This window comes from Nicotiana tabacum, chromosome 11 (assembly GCF_000715075.1).
Source record: "Nicotiana tabacum cultivar K326 chromosome 11, ASM71507v2, whole genome shotgun sequence".
Taxonomy (NCBI): domain Eukaryota; kingdom Viridiplantae; phylum Streptophyta; class Magnoliopsida; order Solanales; family Solanaceae; genus Nicotiana; species Nicotiana tabacum.
Genome location: NC_134090.1, coordinates 151,521,173 through 151,538,988, shown reverse-complemented (window position 1 = coordinate 151,538,988; position 17,816 = coordinate 151,521,173). Strand labels below are relative to the sequence as shown.

At 35.7% G+C, this 17,816-nt stretch overlaps 1 long non-coding RNA gene across 1 annotated transcript; it reads right to left on the bottom strand.

Moving 5' to 3' along the window:
• Positions 1-6,794: 6,794 nt before the first annotated feature.
• On the bottom strand, positions 6,795-15,124 carry LOC107805987 (uncharacterized). Its single transcript, XR_012696811.1, has 4 exons — positions 14,682-15,124; positions 14,479-14,592; positions 8,523-13,218; positions 6,795-7,048 (listed from the first exon to the last, which is right to left on the bottom strand). It is a non-coding gene; the product is annotated as an uncharacterized LOC107805987 (long non-coding RNA).
• Between the last annotated feature and the right edge of the window lie 2,692 nt (positions 15,125-17,816).

Below are 17,816 nucleotides of genomic sequence, written 5' to 3'. Positions count from 1 at the left end.
GACAGCCGATGTAACTTGAAGATCGTGCATGTTCATTGAGATGATCTGCTGGGGATAACACTCCAAATCTCTGTTTATTCGTGTCACTGAAAGCGACCTTTTCTGTTGGGGATATCCCTCTTCTTTTGCGGCATAGCAAGTGGAACTGGCATTTCCCCCGACCTTTTAGTCTCATATGAATTTCCCAAATCATGCCCATTGCTCTCCGCGTTGTTCCTTCTTGATTTAGACCATTTGGATGTTCTAATCAGATCTGGTCTTGCATAATTGGAAAGCTGATGGCATATTTTGAAGTCAATTCTCACTTGTTCTGACCAAACAGACTCTACTGGGGAATTTTTCTACGAAAGGAGAAAGATAAACAAAAAGGGAACCGAATAAAAGACAAAGGAAAAAGATGACTCTTTAACAATAGAAACTATAAATAAAAGCCTATCAAACGCAGATATCGACTCTAATAATCATGACATGCACATGTGGCCTATCCTCTGCCATCAATCGTCTTTCAAGATCTTCCCTTGGCGATTCCCCATCTGATTCTTAATCTTATTCGACTTGTAATGCCCGAAGGGTTTTCACTATCAAGTCTCTCTCATTTTGGTTTTCTCTCAGCTTTCATCGCCTTATGGTGTCCGTAAAGATTTTCACCGATAAGACTCTCTCATTTGCATCACTTTCCAGCTGGGGATTTGGAGTGTTGCCAATATGACTCTTTCTGCTGGGGATTCTTTTCGGCTATCAATTCATGTCCAATCCATGATCCTTTCTCTGTTGGGGATCGGGGTGTTATCCCCGATTTCCGTTTGTATGACTTGGCATCTTTCGGAGATTGGTCAAAAGGTCTTTCTTTGGACTGTAATGTGGGGTTTTGGATAGGGCTAGAAAGAAAAAGTATTAAAGGCTCAAAAACAAAATAAATTTGGGGTTCAAAATTACAACCTTCGGAACCATATTTGCTTACAACAAGCGCAACTCTTGCCCCAGTTTCTAGCTTGGGGATTTTTATTTTTGTTATACTATGTTACACTATGCACACTATGACCATTATGGCCATTATGCATCCTATGACCGAGCCGTGAAGCGCCTACGTATCCTTTTTGAGGAATCAGGTCAAACGTAGTTCCCAATTCCTTTGTTTTCTTCTGACTTTCTTTTGTTTTTGTTATCATTTTTCTTTTCTTTTCTTTTCTCTTTTTCTCTTTTTTTCTTTTTCTTTTTCTTTTCTTTTCTTATCTTTTTATGTTTGCGTTTCTACTCTCTTCTACTGATTCCGAAGGAGGGGTATGAAAGAAAAAGGGTTAACGAAGGATAAAGTGTTTAGATAGCAGAATAAAATGTCTTCGTCATTCCAATCTTCAAAACATGTCAAGTACAAACAAACACAATTAAACAAAGATTTGTAGCCTCTTCTGATGGTGCTGGACTTGACAATTATATTCACACATTTGCCTTTTCATCTGTCATTTCTAAAGCACCGTTGGGCGACACTCTCACTCTTATTATCATGAACGACCCTCATGTCAATTTGGCGAATCTTGCTTTTAACGGTTTTCTTTGTGTTTTACTTGCCCTAGTTCCACATGACTCGAGCTCCGAATAATCTCAAACCGTCCTTATTTCCTTTAAATGTTCTGATCACCTTTCCGGGGTTTTATGATTAACTTTTAAGATTAGGCCCAAACTGTATGCGCATGTCATGTCACTAGAATCGGCGCTGAACAAGGGCAAAACAAAAGGGATAAAAAGAATTAAACAAAGAAGATGATTGGAAATAATAAAAGGCCGGATTTTGCATTACCGGTGAAATAGTTTGAATAACAAAACAAACAAAACAAACCAGAATAAAATCCCGAAACGACATAGACAAAACTTAAACAAACCGCTATGACAAAATGGAAAGATAAGAAAGTTTGACACAAGACAACATCCGTATCACAACTCTAAGAATAATCTGGAGAACAGAAATGACAACAAAACAAGCCACCAAAAGCTTCTCTCCTGCTTATTAAGGAATGTAGCGTCCTCCCAATTCTCGAACCTGGCATTTTGGCCACTGAGCTTTACATCAATATTGCCAAGACAATTACCAACTTCAATATTATCAACCTCAGTCAACAAGTTCCCAATAGGATTCGAGTGCTCCATGTCACTGTCCTCGATCATAATCAGATTTTCCTGGATCATCCGTTTTATTTCTCTTTTCAAATTACGACAGCTCTCAATGTTGTGCCCTCTGATATTGGAGTGGTATGCGCATCGTGCTGCAGGATCAAATCTTCTTGCATGTGGATCTGGAGTATATGCGGGGAGCGGCTCAATCAGGCCAGCATGCCTTATCCTTTCGAACAGACTTGCATAAGATACTCCGATAGGGGTGAGAGTCTTTCCTCGCTTCAGCAACCTCTTATTCCTAAATGCTTGATTGAGCCGGAAACCTGATCCAAGTGGCTTCCGGTAGGCTTGTGAGGGTAGATAGGCATTTTGCGGAGCCGGGCATCCGGAAAGTGAAGTATGGTTTTTAGGGTCACGGGGAGAAAAGTGGTGTTGGGGAGGGGAGAAGCATTGAGAAAACATAGCCGGAGGGCTAGTGATGGAGCTACTCGGTTGGCTAGGAAAGCTGTGATAGGCGGTTATATATGGAGAGTGTGGGGGAGCGTCTGGCCTTGTGCTCGGTGTTTGGGTAAGGACAGATTCTAGGAAGCTAGGTGGTGGCGGGGGTGGTGCTATCCGAGCCATCCACGCCCGATACATGTCTGCCACATGTTGTCTCAGCATTTTCACTTCTTCTACCAACCCGTTGTTCCGTTCGACCAGTTGTTGTCGGTCATCGGTACCGACCCACTCGGTTCTGAGGTTCTGTGTCATTGTCCCCTTTTACTTTGCAGGGAGGAGTTACCACAACCAACCACTTCTCTATATATGAACATAGCAAAGGGAAGCCATCACGTTAGTGTTAGGGCATTTGACAAATAATCATATATCAGAGATGCAATGCACCTAAGTAGTTAAACCGTTCTATCAGAGATGCAATGCACCCGCGCTTTCCTTTATTTTTTTTTATTATCATTCCTTTTCTAGTGGTGGTCGAATCTTATGGATATTGCTTACGTATCATGACCCCGCATGAATCAGACCTTGCGTAGTTCGGCCCAATAAAAGATAAATAATAATAAACATTTTTTTTAATTTTCATATTTCAAAAGTTTGAAGATGACCTACAAACTCGAAAATCAAACAACCCACATATTCTAATTAAAAGATTTACAGACTCCAAAAACAAATGGCCAGCTTCCTTTCTCCGTTTGACAAATGCAACCGAACGGTTATTTTTGCAAATGTGGCCCCTTCCAAATTTCATATGAATTTTGAGGCCGGGGAGGATTATTTTATGACACTTTACAAACTTGTCCGTTCTTTTACGAAAATAGCCTTTCGACAGCTGAAAGATACTCTAAGGCTATTTCAGCAAGAGCGGTTTAAGACACTGCCAAAGCTGGCTCGACTTATTTTGACCAAAAGCCCAAACGGTATTCACTTGACCGCTGACTTTTTTTTTTCTTTTCAAATTACAATAAAACCTGGTGTTGCAAACACGGCCCTTCAGCGCCTCGGGGACGAAGATTTTTAAGGCTATATGGGTCAACTGGACCAAATCTAAAACAATGACCCATAGGTGGTTGTTTACAAAGTCAGCCCTCCGGCGTCCCTTTCGGGAACATTCAGCTATTTTTGACAAAAACAGCATCACCCGACTTATTTATGACTCTTTTTATCGTTTTTCAAAATAGAAAACTCAATATTGCAAACACGGCCTTTCAACGCCTCAGGGACGAAGATTTTTAAGGATGTGTGGGTCAACTGGACCAAATCTTAAACATGACCCAAAAGGTGGCTGTTTATGCAAAGTCAGCCTTCCGGCGTCCCTTTCGGGAACATTCGGCTATGTCTTGACAAAACAGCGTCACCCGACTTCTTTATGATAAAATTAAAATTTGACATCTATATATATATATATATTTGCTATTTTTTGCAAAATGGGAGGTTGGACATCACTCGACTTATTTTTGACAAAATTAAAATTTTGACATGTTTTTTGTTTATTTATTTGTTTTTGGCTATTTTAGCAAAAGGGGAGGTTGGACCCGATGAGGGTTGCCTACGTATCTCAGATCCGGTGAGAATCAAACCCGCGTAGTTCGGGCGATCATGAATAAAGTAAATAAACTAACTTTTTTTTTTGAAGGAAAGACTTATAAAGAAGAAAGGGAACATTTTTGCAAAGAAGGATTTCTAAAGAAAAAGATTTTAATTTTTTTTTATTGAATTTTGAAAGAAAAACTTCTAAAGAAGAAAGAAAATATTTTTGGAATTTTTTTTTCAATGAAAGAAATGCTTCTAAAAAATATTTTTGAATTTTGAATTTTTTTCAATTTTCAATTTTGAAAGAAGAATGAAAATATTTTCGGATTTTTTTGGAAGAAATTAAAAGAAAATATTTTATTTTATTTTATTTTATTTTAAAAAAACAATTAAAAAGACTTTCTAAAGACATCAATAATGAAAAATATTTTTGGTTTTTTTTCTTGAAAATTGGGGGTCTAAAAAAAAAGCTTTTCTAGAAAGGAAATAAAGAAAAATACTTTTTGGATTTATATATATATATATTGCAACAAATAATAAAACTACGTTCAACGCAAGACTCTTTTTTATTTTCATTTTTGGCATTTTCATAAACAAATAAATAAAAAAAACCATTTTAAAAACAAGACTCTTTTTTCATTTTCATTTTTCATGGAAAGACAAACTATTTTTCTTTTTTTTTTTTCATTTTGAAAACAAGACAAAGTGAAGATTTTTTCTTTTCATTTCAACAAAATGACCAACCTATTCTTCAACCTAAAAATAAGAGACTCTTTTCTATTTTTTCTTTTGCTTTTTTTTGAGTGAAACAAACTATATATATATAAAAATATTATTCTTTTTTTCATTTTTCCCAAAATTCCGGCAGAATTTCGTCAGTATTTGGGGCATTATTTTTTTTTTTTAAAAAAAGGCAATTAACTCTCTACACAATTACTTCCCTCTTTTTCGCAAATTTTCAATATTCCCGATTTTTCGAAGCCGGTCAGCATGCAAGTCTGAAACAAGTAAATGCATAAAGCACACAGTATGCAGCAGGATGATCTTTTCATTTCAGGTTGCTTGTCCTAGACGGACCCAACCCCTATGTTGAGTCCCCTAAGCCAAATGCAACATGATGCAAATAAACGTTCCTACTAGGGATCCGGTATGAAGTCAAGTTATTCTAGGTTCAGAACCTGAGTGTTTGTCCTAGACCTGGCTTACCCGAGCGGACAACTCGAGCCGAGGGGGAGGCAGCAATCCGGGAATACAGAAGCTTCGCCGACTTTGCAACTTATCCAACCTCGTTCTAAATTGGGATTTGACACTATACAGAAAAGAAGTCGTACGAAGTACACCCTTCTTCATGATTTAGAAGGCTCAGAGAGGAGATGGGTTTCGACACAGTTTATATACAGTTCACAAAATATCAAAGCGGTAAAAGCAGTTAGTTAGCATATTATGCACAGATCATGTAGCAAAATCAGATAAAACCAAATACAACAATTTATCTAAGCTCGAATTTCTAACCCTGAACCAGAGATTCTGGGTCTAGTCCCCAGCAGAGTCGTCAGAGCTGTCACACCTCCTTTTTCGGCCGCAAGGGGTGAAGGAGTTTTTCCAATTAAAGGACAATCGAAACGGGATTTATTTATTTATTCAGAGTCGCCACTTGGGAGATTTAAGGTGTCCCAAGTCACCAATTTAATCCCGTATCGAGGAAAAGAATGACTCTGTATTACAGTTTGCGAACCAGAAATCCGGATAAGGAATTCTGTTAACCCAGGAGAAGGTGTTAGGCATTCCCGAGTTCCGTGGTTCTAGCACGGTCGCTCAACTGTCATATTTGGTTTGTTTATCTGATTTTATACAATTATGAGCTCATGTGCAAATTTTTAACTCTTTACCACTTTTATTATTAAATTTTTAAAAGAATGTGAACATCGTTTAAAAACATATTTTTGGATTGCGTCACATGAAATGCACCCGCGATCCGGAACGTATTTTTATTCAATGTTTTGGGATTTGGATTTGGGTCGCATGAAATGCACACCCGAGTTTAAGAAGGTAAGATTATTAAAATGCGCGCCTAAAGCGATTAGCGTATTATTATTTCTGGGTAAGGCCGTGGAATTTTGCTAAACGGCTCATCCCGAAGTCTAAGTAATTTTAATTAAACATTTATCGAGGGCCCCGCAATTTGTGGGTTTTATTGGGCGAGGCTCATCTCATTTATTTTAAAAGGATAATCCTAAAGTGCCTATATTTTTTCTATTGAAATTGTCTCTACAAAATGAAAGAGAAAAGGTCTTAATTTGTTTACATGCCTGAGTTGTTATAGTTGGGTTTCGAATATGATTCATAAAATCTGAAAATGATGCAAACAGGACAGTCCGTTGCCAATGCGGGCCCAGGCCCAACGTGTATGGCATAAAACTAGACCTGGGCCATCTTATTCACATGTTACTACCTAGTTACATTATACTAGGCATGTTTACAGTTTGTCAAATTAAAAAAAACTTAGCAATCTAATTTTAATTCTAGACCATTTACATGCTGAAATTAACCAATAGTATTTAACTAAACAATATTCCTATAAGTTCCGAAATGATTTATTCGTTTGATGAACTAACGTGCTTTTTGAGACATGGTAATTATCCAACAATAACGAATTAACTAGACGGAGTTACTACACCATTTATTTATTTATTAGTCAATATATAGATAGTTCGTCTGTTAAGCTATCGTCAGATGTTCCACTATATATATTAAACAACTACATGATTCTGATTAGAGTAAGCTAAATAATTCATATATACAAATAAAATTCAGAATATAATTAAAATAAATTTAGAACTTCAACTCTTCATTTTCGTATTCATGCTTCATGTTTCAGTTTATAGTAACCAGCGTGTCAGTTGTGTACCTGATATTGGAAGCAAAAGAAAAGGGAGATCAACAGAAATTCAGTAGCATACAACAACAACAACACCCAGCAACCAGTAACAACCAGCAACGAGAAACCAGTGACAGATTTTAAAATCAAGATAAAAATCCAGAAACACCGACAATAATCAACGGACAGAAGCCAAGGGAATCTTTTCAGATTTGAAAGACTAATTAATGTTCAACTCTTAATTTCTGAATTCGTATATCAGAATATTTAAATTGTATATCAGGTGTATATTACTCTCTCTTTTAATTTCCAGAATGCTTTTATTTGTATTTTTTGGAAGTCTTAATATTTTCGGAATTTTTCTCTCTCTTAAATATTCAGCTCCCTTTTTTCTCTCTCTATCTTCTTTTCTGTCCTCTTTTCTGTCCTAGTCCCCCTATTTATTACCATCTTTCAGCATTTTTTAAAAATTAAAACCCACTATATTCCACTCATCCCCCTTTTAATCCCACTACCTAATGTTTTGTCCCCTATTATATTAAACAAATACATTATCCTCCCCCATTATATCTTGTTCCCCATGCTTATATTAAACAATTGCATTATTCCCCACCATTATATCTTGTCCCCCCATTATTGATTATTTTAATATTATTTTAATCTTAATGGATAGAGCACTCAAAATAAATAATTGTTCAGAATTTTAATTCCAAAAATACCCCTCTGACCTTACTGAAATTACAATTTTGACCCTGAAAACACTGTAATTTACCAATCTACCCCGTCAGCTATAACAAGTTCAGCTAATCAATTCTAACCAAAATATAGCAACTATAACCAATTCCTAATCAAATTTTATGAACAAACTCAAACTATACGATGAACAACAAAGAAACAACTGGAATTATTTTGATTGAACAATCTTTAAACAACAAATCTACTTTCAGATTCAACAACAATAACAAATAAGTATATTCAAATCATGAGCTCAAATTCAAATTAAACTTAAACAAAATAAATAAACAGATTGAAATCACTAAACTCAAATAATCAATTCATCTTCAAATTAAATCCAACAAAATACAACAAAGATACATGATTCAAAATTAATCAAAAAATTAAAAACCAAAACATAAACTCACATTAAATCACTGGATTAAAACGAACTTAAAAATAAAAAAAATGAACACGAATTAAATCTAAATTAAACAACAAAGAACGGATTCAAGCGATTTAAACTAACACTCTTCTATATTAAAACTAAATCCTCTTAAATTAATAAAACAAACTGAAAAATAATTAATTGAATCTTCAACTTAAATCTAACAACATTATAATTAAACTAATCAATTTCTTCCTAAAAATAAACAAGAAAAATGAATGAAACAAACTGAAGCAAGATAAAAAAAACGATGAACATGAAATTAATATCAAACATATCTGATTTCAAATCCGAAAAATATCAAACAAATTACGGACAGAAACGAAACTTAAACCAACTAACCAGATCGGAACGACGAAGAACTTGAATGAAAACAAATCTGTCCGGAAGCGATTATCGCACCAAAATCACTCGAATCTGCCCGGAAACTTAAACAATAGACGAAGCTCGATGGAGGGGTGTTTGGCGACGACGAGAACTGAAGCAGTAGCAACAAAGTAGCCATGGCCGCGCGAAGCTGGAGAAGAAGAAGCAAGCAGCAACAACAAAGCAGCCATGGCTGTGCGAAGCTGGAGAAGAAGAAGCATCGAGCAGCAGCCATGGTGCGACGAGATGGAGCTGGGTTTCGACGAAGAAGAAGCAGCAGCTACCATGGCGACGTGAAGCTGGCAGTAGCAACACGATGGAGCAGAAGCGACGCAGCAGTGAAGGATGAAGAACGCAGCAGCAGCACATCCGAAGGAGCTAGCGAGGCGGCGAACATGGAGCTCGAGCTCGATGATGAAGCGAAGAAGATGAAGCAGCGGCAGCAGGTGGCTGCTCCAGGTGGTTGTTTGGTCGCGAGGCGATGGAGGTTTGACGTGGGGGGAAAGGGCTGGAGGGGGAGGTCATTGGGCGAGGGGAAGGGCAGCCATGGGAGAGGATTTGGAGGTTTGAAGAAGAAGAAGGTAAGAGAGGGGGCGGATGGGAGTTTTCAATAGTGAAATTTTTTTAGGGTTTTGTTTTTGAAATGAAAGATAGGGAAATAGAGGTGTTGGGTCTTTGGGGTTATGGACTGGGTCGACCCGGTTTGGAATGGACCGGGTCGTAGAGGAAGGTTGGGTATATTTTGGGCCTGTGGTTCAAAATTGAAGAAGAGGCCTAATTCCGATTTTCTTTTATATTCTTGCTCTCTTTTCTTTTACTTCCTAATTAATAAAACTAAAATTCTAAATTAACTTATAAACTAAATTAACTTATAAAAAATACTAATTAATTCCAAATAACTATTATCGCACATTTAAATAGCAATTAACGATAAAATCGCACAATTTAGACGTTAAATGCTAAAAATGCAACGTACATTATTTTTTATGATTTTCTCATTTTTGTAAAACAAACTTAAATAAATACTAAATGAAAATGCGACATATTTTATATTTTTATTAATTTAAACAAATAAACATGCACAGACAAAAATACAAATAATTATACAAAAATACCACAAAAATACAAACATTGCACACAAAGGAAAATTGTTTTATTTTGAATTTTTGGGAGTGATTCTCATATAGGGCGAAAATCACGTGCTCACAGCATGTCTCACAACCAAATTGCTAAAGAAAGATGTATCCTAGAGTGATTATTCATGTCTAAATATACACCTATACATTTCTTGTCATTAACATGGTTTTCTAGTAAGATTTTATTCAAATAAAATGGAATATCCATCACCAGAACCAATAGAACAAAGGAAAGTGGGATGTTCCAGCTTTCCAGGTGCTGTCTAACTTGGTCCTGAACTTAATCCAAAATATTTGGCTACTCTTATCTCATCTATTAAGAATGTCACAGTTTTGTATATGGATAATATATCATTTTGTATATGGAGGTTTAGGAACTGTTTCCTAAGATTATAACAAACAAAAGATCTGATTTGAGGAATGCTTAAAAGAACCAACATCTGATGTACTGACGTACAAATTTGACTAATTCTGGGAATTCACTTATGTGTTATCAACAAACTTGTATAGCAAAATTAAAAACCAAAATTGAGAAAGATAAAGGTGAACTTTAGCTCTTGAATGAAAAAGATAAAGAAAAAGAGAACAAAATAAAAAGTGATCCTAATTGCTTGGTCTAGTAGGTCTATTGTGACGTCCCTTCTCTCCCACCTCACACCCTCGGAAGCACCCTTCTTATAGAGATAAATGCACTTTCAATTACAAAGAACTCTACCAGGCAACATGCAATTGAGGTATTCAGATTTTATACGTTGAAGTATGTAAAACACAAAACATTATGGGTTTGGATTCAATAATCCGCAAACAAGCAACATTAGTTACTTCACAGCCACTATTTTGGTAACCTAGTAAATATTATACAGCTCTACTAATAAATATTTATAGAAATAAGTTGACTAAAATGAGGTACTATTTTTTTCCCTCATATCATAAGTCATTTTAATCTAATGACTTAATCAACCTAGCAGATCAGAATTATCTCAAGTTTTTCAGCTGGTTGTGAGAAATTCAAATAAATCAAGTCCACAGATTTGTTGTAAAGAGAGTAGAAAACAAAAATATCTAATGGAGTGTGATCTATTAATGTCACTTCTTTGATATTTTGATATATTCTGCTGCTGCAGATATATTGTTTTCTTTGTTGTCATTGCCAAAAATATTTCAGTGTTCAGGATAAGGTCACAGATAAGATTTCTTCTTTAGAGTTAATTAATATAGACTTTAGCACTTTAGAAGCTCCAATTCCCATGTTATGGAGAAAATGGAATCTTGAAAAGAAATTTCTCCAACAAGAATACTGAAAATCCAATTGGCTAAAGAATGAGTCTGGACAGATTTCATTTTCTAAAGAATGTGCTGTATGTCTTTTTGACATCAGCTACTGAAAATTACAGTCAAAATTGGGATCTATGCAGCTAATGGTAGCCCCCTCTACAAAACTGTGAAAGGAAAAGCCTCATATCCTACTCAAGCGGGAAGTAAGATCAACGAAGACATCCTCGCTACATGGAATTGTGACACCACCCATTGGATGATTAAAACCAAATTCTTCCTCAGCTTGACTAAGCAAGTCTTGAAATAAAGGTTGGCTCAAGAATGATATGGGGATTACAAATCTCTTACTCTGCTTCTCCCCAACATAAACAGCAAAATGGCCCTTTGGAACGTCTCCGGCTGTAGAAGACTTCTTGATTATACAAGGCATACGGATAGCCATGGTCGTTAAGTTCAATACAAATGAGGAAGGGTAGAATTAGTAAGGACCCTGGAAACAGAGAAAATCTTTGTATGGTTTGAAGTTTTGGTGAGAGCTGTTATGGTAAACCCTTCTTTGTATGTGTTTATATAGGTCAATGACAAGTTGTAGAGTCCTAATGATGTGCATTGAATAGTATTTTGTGGGCACCAGCTAAAAACAATAGCACCTGAAATATCACATGGTTTTGCCTTCCAAATCACTGTCATACTATTTATATATTAAGACTAGTCTAAAAGCAGAGGGTTCCACTGATCTTCACAACAAAGAACATATGGACGCCTAATCTTCTTGAAAAATGGTTTAGTTAGGGACCACCTCTAGCCATTTCTTGAAGTTAAATCAACAAGTTGTAGTCAGAATTCCAATGATTGATCATCAAATGCAAATCTATAAGGGCATATCCTGAGAATTTTAGACAAAAATCTGATCATCCATAGTGCTAAAGCAATGGCTCAGGATACAAGTTGGTTCTTATAACAAAAAACTATTGTCTTACTCTTATGGTTCCAAGTGGTGGTGCAGTTGAAGACTTCGAGAACACTTAAAAAATGGTCAAATTGTGATGATTATTATTGGAAATAATATAGAATTGGATAAGGTTAGAATATTTCTCCAGTTTCATTTATCAATAAGGTCATACGTCCATGTTTCTAGTCAAAGAAAAACAATACCAACCAGTGTCTACTTTTGTTGCTCCAATGCTGAGCATGGGTGGACCACAGCAGTAATTTTGTAGGAAACAAGCAAGAGAAGAAGGCAAAAGCTTATCTTTAATCTGGTGAGCAATTATGATATAGACTGGTAGTAATCCACAAAATCAACATACTGGCTTAAGTTTGTCAAGAAAATCAACATTTGATCAAATTATATAATCAACAACAAGTTGACTTTGAATAGCACTTCACAGAGAATCTAAATTCCTATACCAAAAACTTAGCATTCTAAGTATTTATGAACAGCCAGAGCTATGGCCTGTATGATACTAGGGACAAAGACCTCAAAATGTACGGTAAAACTAAAAGAGTTCTAGACAGGGGAGAAATAGCCTCTGAATGCTCATCAGGTGACTCGAGAACAACACGCTTCTTACTGCACGAAGAGCCTAATTCCTATTTCCTCCTCTAGCTATAGTGTCAAATGATAAGTTAATCAACTACACAAAAGCATCAACTCTTTACAGTTGACGTGAAGAGCAGAACCAACAAGAAGTAGCAATCTAAGAAATTGATTTAGCATGACTATTTCAATTCTTGGTTTAATGTTTAAGTAATCAAAACTTCTAATGGCTTGATCCAAGCATCGGGTAGTTTATTTATTACTCCCTGATAAGTTGGTAGTTTCTTTCAATTAAGGTTTTTAAATAAGATTTAATAGCATTAACTAACTTAATGTGGTTGATTTTAGGTGTGTGAGCTTAAATGAAATAGTTGATGAAAGAGTGGATCAAAAAGGATGAAAAGAGATGGAATTTGGAGCATAAGATTGAAGAAATTGAAGATTGAAATGTGAAGGACAATGTCTCCATGAAGGTCAATTGTGGAGCCAAAACTAGGGGTGCAAATGTGCATGAAAAATGTTCCAAGTCTGGGAAAATTTGGAGCAAAGTCTGCCCAACTCCACGATCTTGATCGTCTCCACGAACTACTCCACGATCTTAAAGGGCATCTGAAGCAAAGAATTATGCAAGTTCTGCCCAGCTCCACGATCTGAATCGTGGAGCCATTTCAGCCCACGAACCAGGCCACGAACATCATCGTCTCCACAAACAAAGCCACAACTGGACACCATAGAGGCACTTTTGTCAAATATAGCAAACGATTATAAATAGCAATTTAGGTCAGCTTTTAGGCATCTTTGATCTTTTTGAACGTGGGAGAGCAGCTTTTGGAGTTTCCCTTAAGAGTTTTGGGTGATTTCATCATAGTTTGCTCAATCTTTCTCTACTCTCTTAGCTAACATGTTTAGATTATCATTTATCTTTATATTTTCATTCTTTATTATGGCTAGCTAAGCTTCTTAAGCTAGGATTGTGAACTCCAAGTGTGGTTATGTTTTTGGGTTATTAATATTAGTTCTATATTTGATTAAACTTTGTGTTATCTAATTACTCAATGCATTATTGATTGATTTTGTGGTAGCAAACACTAAATCCATACCTATTTTGCTTGTTCTAACTTGGAATAGTGGAACTTAGCTTAGGTACAAGGTAATTAGTAAGGAATTAAGTGGGTTAATCACTTGATTTATGAAATCTAACTAGGGATAGTGTGATTTCTACTTGGGCTAATCAATTGTTCATCATTGAGCCTTAATTGACTTGGAAGAGCAACTTGGGGTAAAAACCTCTTAAGTGTTGGAAGACATTAAGTTGGTGGAATAGAAATTGAGGCCATAACACATGCTTAATTTATTAGAATTGAACATTTGTATACCCAAAAACATAGCCAACACGAAGGGGAAGCAATCCTAGTGTCTTTCTCTTATTTGTTATAACTACATCTTTACTCGCACTCCAACTGTTCGATAAAATTCCTAGACTAGTTTTTGTAGTAATTTTAGAAGTAACTTTAGAAGTAATTGAACAATCATTCTTTGTTTGAAGATACATTAAGAATCACTAAGTTTACACGCATTTGGATACTCTAGCACACACCTACTCCTTGTGGGATTCGACCCCAATCTTTGTTGGGTTTATTATTGCTAAGGACCATACTATGCTTTCTTCGGAGGTGTAGGATTGGACGTCACCGCTCCCTCTGTCCCATTTTATATGACACCCCTTCCCTTTTAATCTATCCCAAAAGGAATAACATTTTTCTATATTTAGAAACAATTCAACTTTAAACTTCTCATTTTACCCTTGAGGAGATGATTTATAACCGCACAAATATTTATGGCGTGTTTTAGAACTCAAGTTTCAAAAGTCTTTATTTCTTTCTTCTTAAACTCCGAGTTAAGTCAAACATTATCACATAAAAGGGGATCCGGGAGTATACTGTATTAGAAGGCAGAGCTGTAAATCAGAAGAGCAACTCACAAGATGCACTGGCTGATAAATGAACATTATCATGGAAATGAATGGTGATGTCTTTTCCCTTGGTACTGTTTTACATTTTGTTGTCATTTTGTATAAGCTCGGGGAAAAGAAAGTCTGATTCAAAAGGAGAAAACAGAAAAGTTAATAATCTATTGGTCCTGATAATAACAAATCATTTAGACGGGGAGTTGATTTAACTGTACCCTTAGAAATGGTTTTGCATTGTCAAGAAATTCAGAGCAGTGTTCATCACAGGAATTTCATCAAATAACACGGCGGCTCTAGGTAAACAATGACTTGGCACGCAAATCTACCAAAACAGAGAACACATACACGCTTAAAACAAACCAGAATATTCATGTAAAAGGGCGTGAATCACTTGGCCCAAAGTCGACATTTCGAACACCATTTGAATGCACGGAAGAGAAGTGATGGAGAGCAAGAGCATGGAACTTAGTTTGGCAAAAATGGTTTTAGAAAGCAAACAGATTTTTGGGCTAAGGATCTTGAAGAAGCTGGTTAGGGTCAGTTTTTTCATTTTTAAGTATAACCATGTGTTATCGGCAGCTCACTGGTCCAACTAATCCAGATTTGTATGGTTGCATTTGCAAAGAATAAAAAGACCCACCCTGCCACCCATATGGATTTAACTTATATAAATAAAAACCGGCAGTAAAATTCATTTTAAACTATCAGTGTGTATATAATATGATGCATTAGTATATGCAAAGATTTTTGAGTGCTCTTTGTACATCATGCTAAAGACCGTGGAATAATCACGTCCATCTTTACAGCTTGTTTGGATGGTGTTATTTTAAATACAATATTCTCTCCATTTCAATTTATATGACACACTTTCTTTATTAGCTCGTTCAAAAAAGAATGACACATTTCTATATTTAGAAACAATTCAACTTTAAAATTTTTATTTAACCTACTTTACCCTTAATGATAAGCTTTTATAGTCTCATTTAAATTGAAACGGAGGAAGTATTTATTTTGATTGTTACTTAAATTTTATTGTATCGTACCGTTAAATCCGTCGTTATGTAATGATGAAAAGCGTCACGATTTAGTGTGGTCGCATCATTACCTTGTTTTTTCTCTCATATTGCACATCTTTATTATTAAATAATCCTATTTTATCGCTTACCTTATCTTTTTCTATAATCATTCTACTCCGTACCTTACTTTTTCTTTGTAATATTGCAAGTTTATTCTTGATGCATATAGTGTTTGGATAGATAAGCTAAATTGTTCATCCATTCAAGAAACATTTCTTTCGGATACATTTGTAGCAAGAGAAAAGAATTAATGTTGTATTTGTACTCTTTGAATTAGTTTTTTTCGAGTAAAAATCACCAAACTTTTTGGTGCTAAGCCTCACTTAACTTCTAATAACTAATCATCAACTGTACAAAATGGATATCCTGCTTTTGTATACAAAAATTCTGAGACCTATAAAAAGAAAAATGATTCTCAATTATATCCTAAACTGAGAAGTGATGCCAATGAAGATGTCCTCTGAGCAGGGAATTGTGATACCACCCATTGGATGATCGAAGCCAAATTCTTCCTCTGCTTGACATAGCAAGTCTTGAAATGCCGGTTGACTCAAGAATGATACGGGGATTACAAATCTCTTCTTTTGCTTCTCTCCTACATAAACAGCAAAATGGCCCTTTGGAACATCTGTTGAGGACTTCTTGATTATACGAGGAACACGGATGGCCATGATTTTCTATTTAAGATGAGCAAACGATGAAGAGGAGAAATACTAAAGTTCTGAAAGGTTGGAGTAGTTCTCTATTTTTGTGGAGAGCTGTGGTGGTGAGGGACTTCTCAAAACATGTTTATATAAGCAAATGGAAAGTCATAAAATCTCATGATTTTGTGGTGAAGAGCCATTTGGGTTGGGCATCAGTGAAAGAAAATGACATACCAATAACCACATGGTCCTGCCTTTCAACTAATTAACAAGATTAATTACTTTAGCTCATATAAGTTCAAGAACACTAGGTCCTACCATTTTCTTATGCATGGAGCAAAGGATCTAATAGAATCAAATACATAAGAATGTATGGTCCCTTATGATGATTTGTGTCGAAAATACTATCCATTAGTACTAAAACATACCCCATATACAAACTTTGTGTCCATTTACGTACGAACTATAAGAGAAAACAAGTCAATTATTTCTCAAATTTCAGTGGTGAAGAGGCATTTGTTGCGTTGTTGATTGACAATAGCAGATGAAGTATCACATGGTTTTGCTATCTAACTCATTCTCAAGTATATATGATTTTACGCTATTGTGCCTGAAGATTAGTAGGCCCCGCTGTTTTCATGACAAGATAGAAAACACTGGATCTTTAGAAATCAAATTGATAACAACGGGTGATGGTCCTGTAAATATTAAGGTCCGGACCACTTGTTCTGTGATTAGAAATAAATTACTGCAATATTTGACAATTTGTTTGGTCCCTCACGCTAAGTTATTATGTAGAATCAACTTTCCTATAGGAAAAGGATTACTAAAGGTGATATATAAATATCAGTATATATGTGACGAGGATGTGCGAAAAAAATATAAGGCATCCATGAGCCGCACAATCGAGAGAGATATGTTTGACAGAGAAAATTGTTTCCTTGTCCTATTACTACTACGCCGAAGTTTTTGAGAAATTTTTTAGCTTCTTTTTCATTCAATTTGTTCGCGGGTTTCATTGATCAAAGAGTTGATAGCAAGAATCAGTCTTGGTGTGGATATGCATAGAGTCTTCGCAATATCGAAGAATTTTTGAAACGAGACTCTCTTCACCATGTACGTCTCAGATCCGATCTTTGACATGTAAATAAACTTTAAACACGAAAAGATCTGCCTAGAATTATTATTGAACACCTATATGCAATCCTTCACTTAGCTTGAAAGAAAAAAATATTTTCACATTCCTAAGCTATACAGGCAACTGGAAAGCCAAATGGTAAACATGGAAGCTTTTATCACATCTTCACATCTTCAAATGGTAAACAGGTGCACGTACAAAACCAAGAAAGTTGAGCAAGAATTATTATATTGCAATAAAATATTCCATCAATATATGGAATTGATTTGAACCATAGAAGTAAACATGTTCATTACTTCAATTTCTTTTGAAGTAGAAAAATGTCTCCTTAATCAAGAGAAAAGGTATTACATCTCCATTCTTTATGGAGCTAATTTCATTAGTCTAACCTAGTCAGAGTGTGGTAACTCTCCTCATACTAGCTTCAAATGACTGTTTTTTCTAGCTCCTGAATTGTACACTCTGTCGACCCTACTTTACAGCTTTACAAAA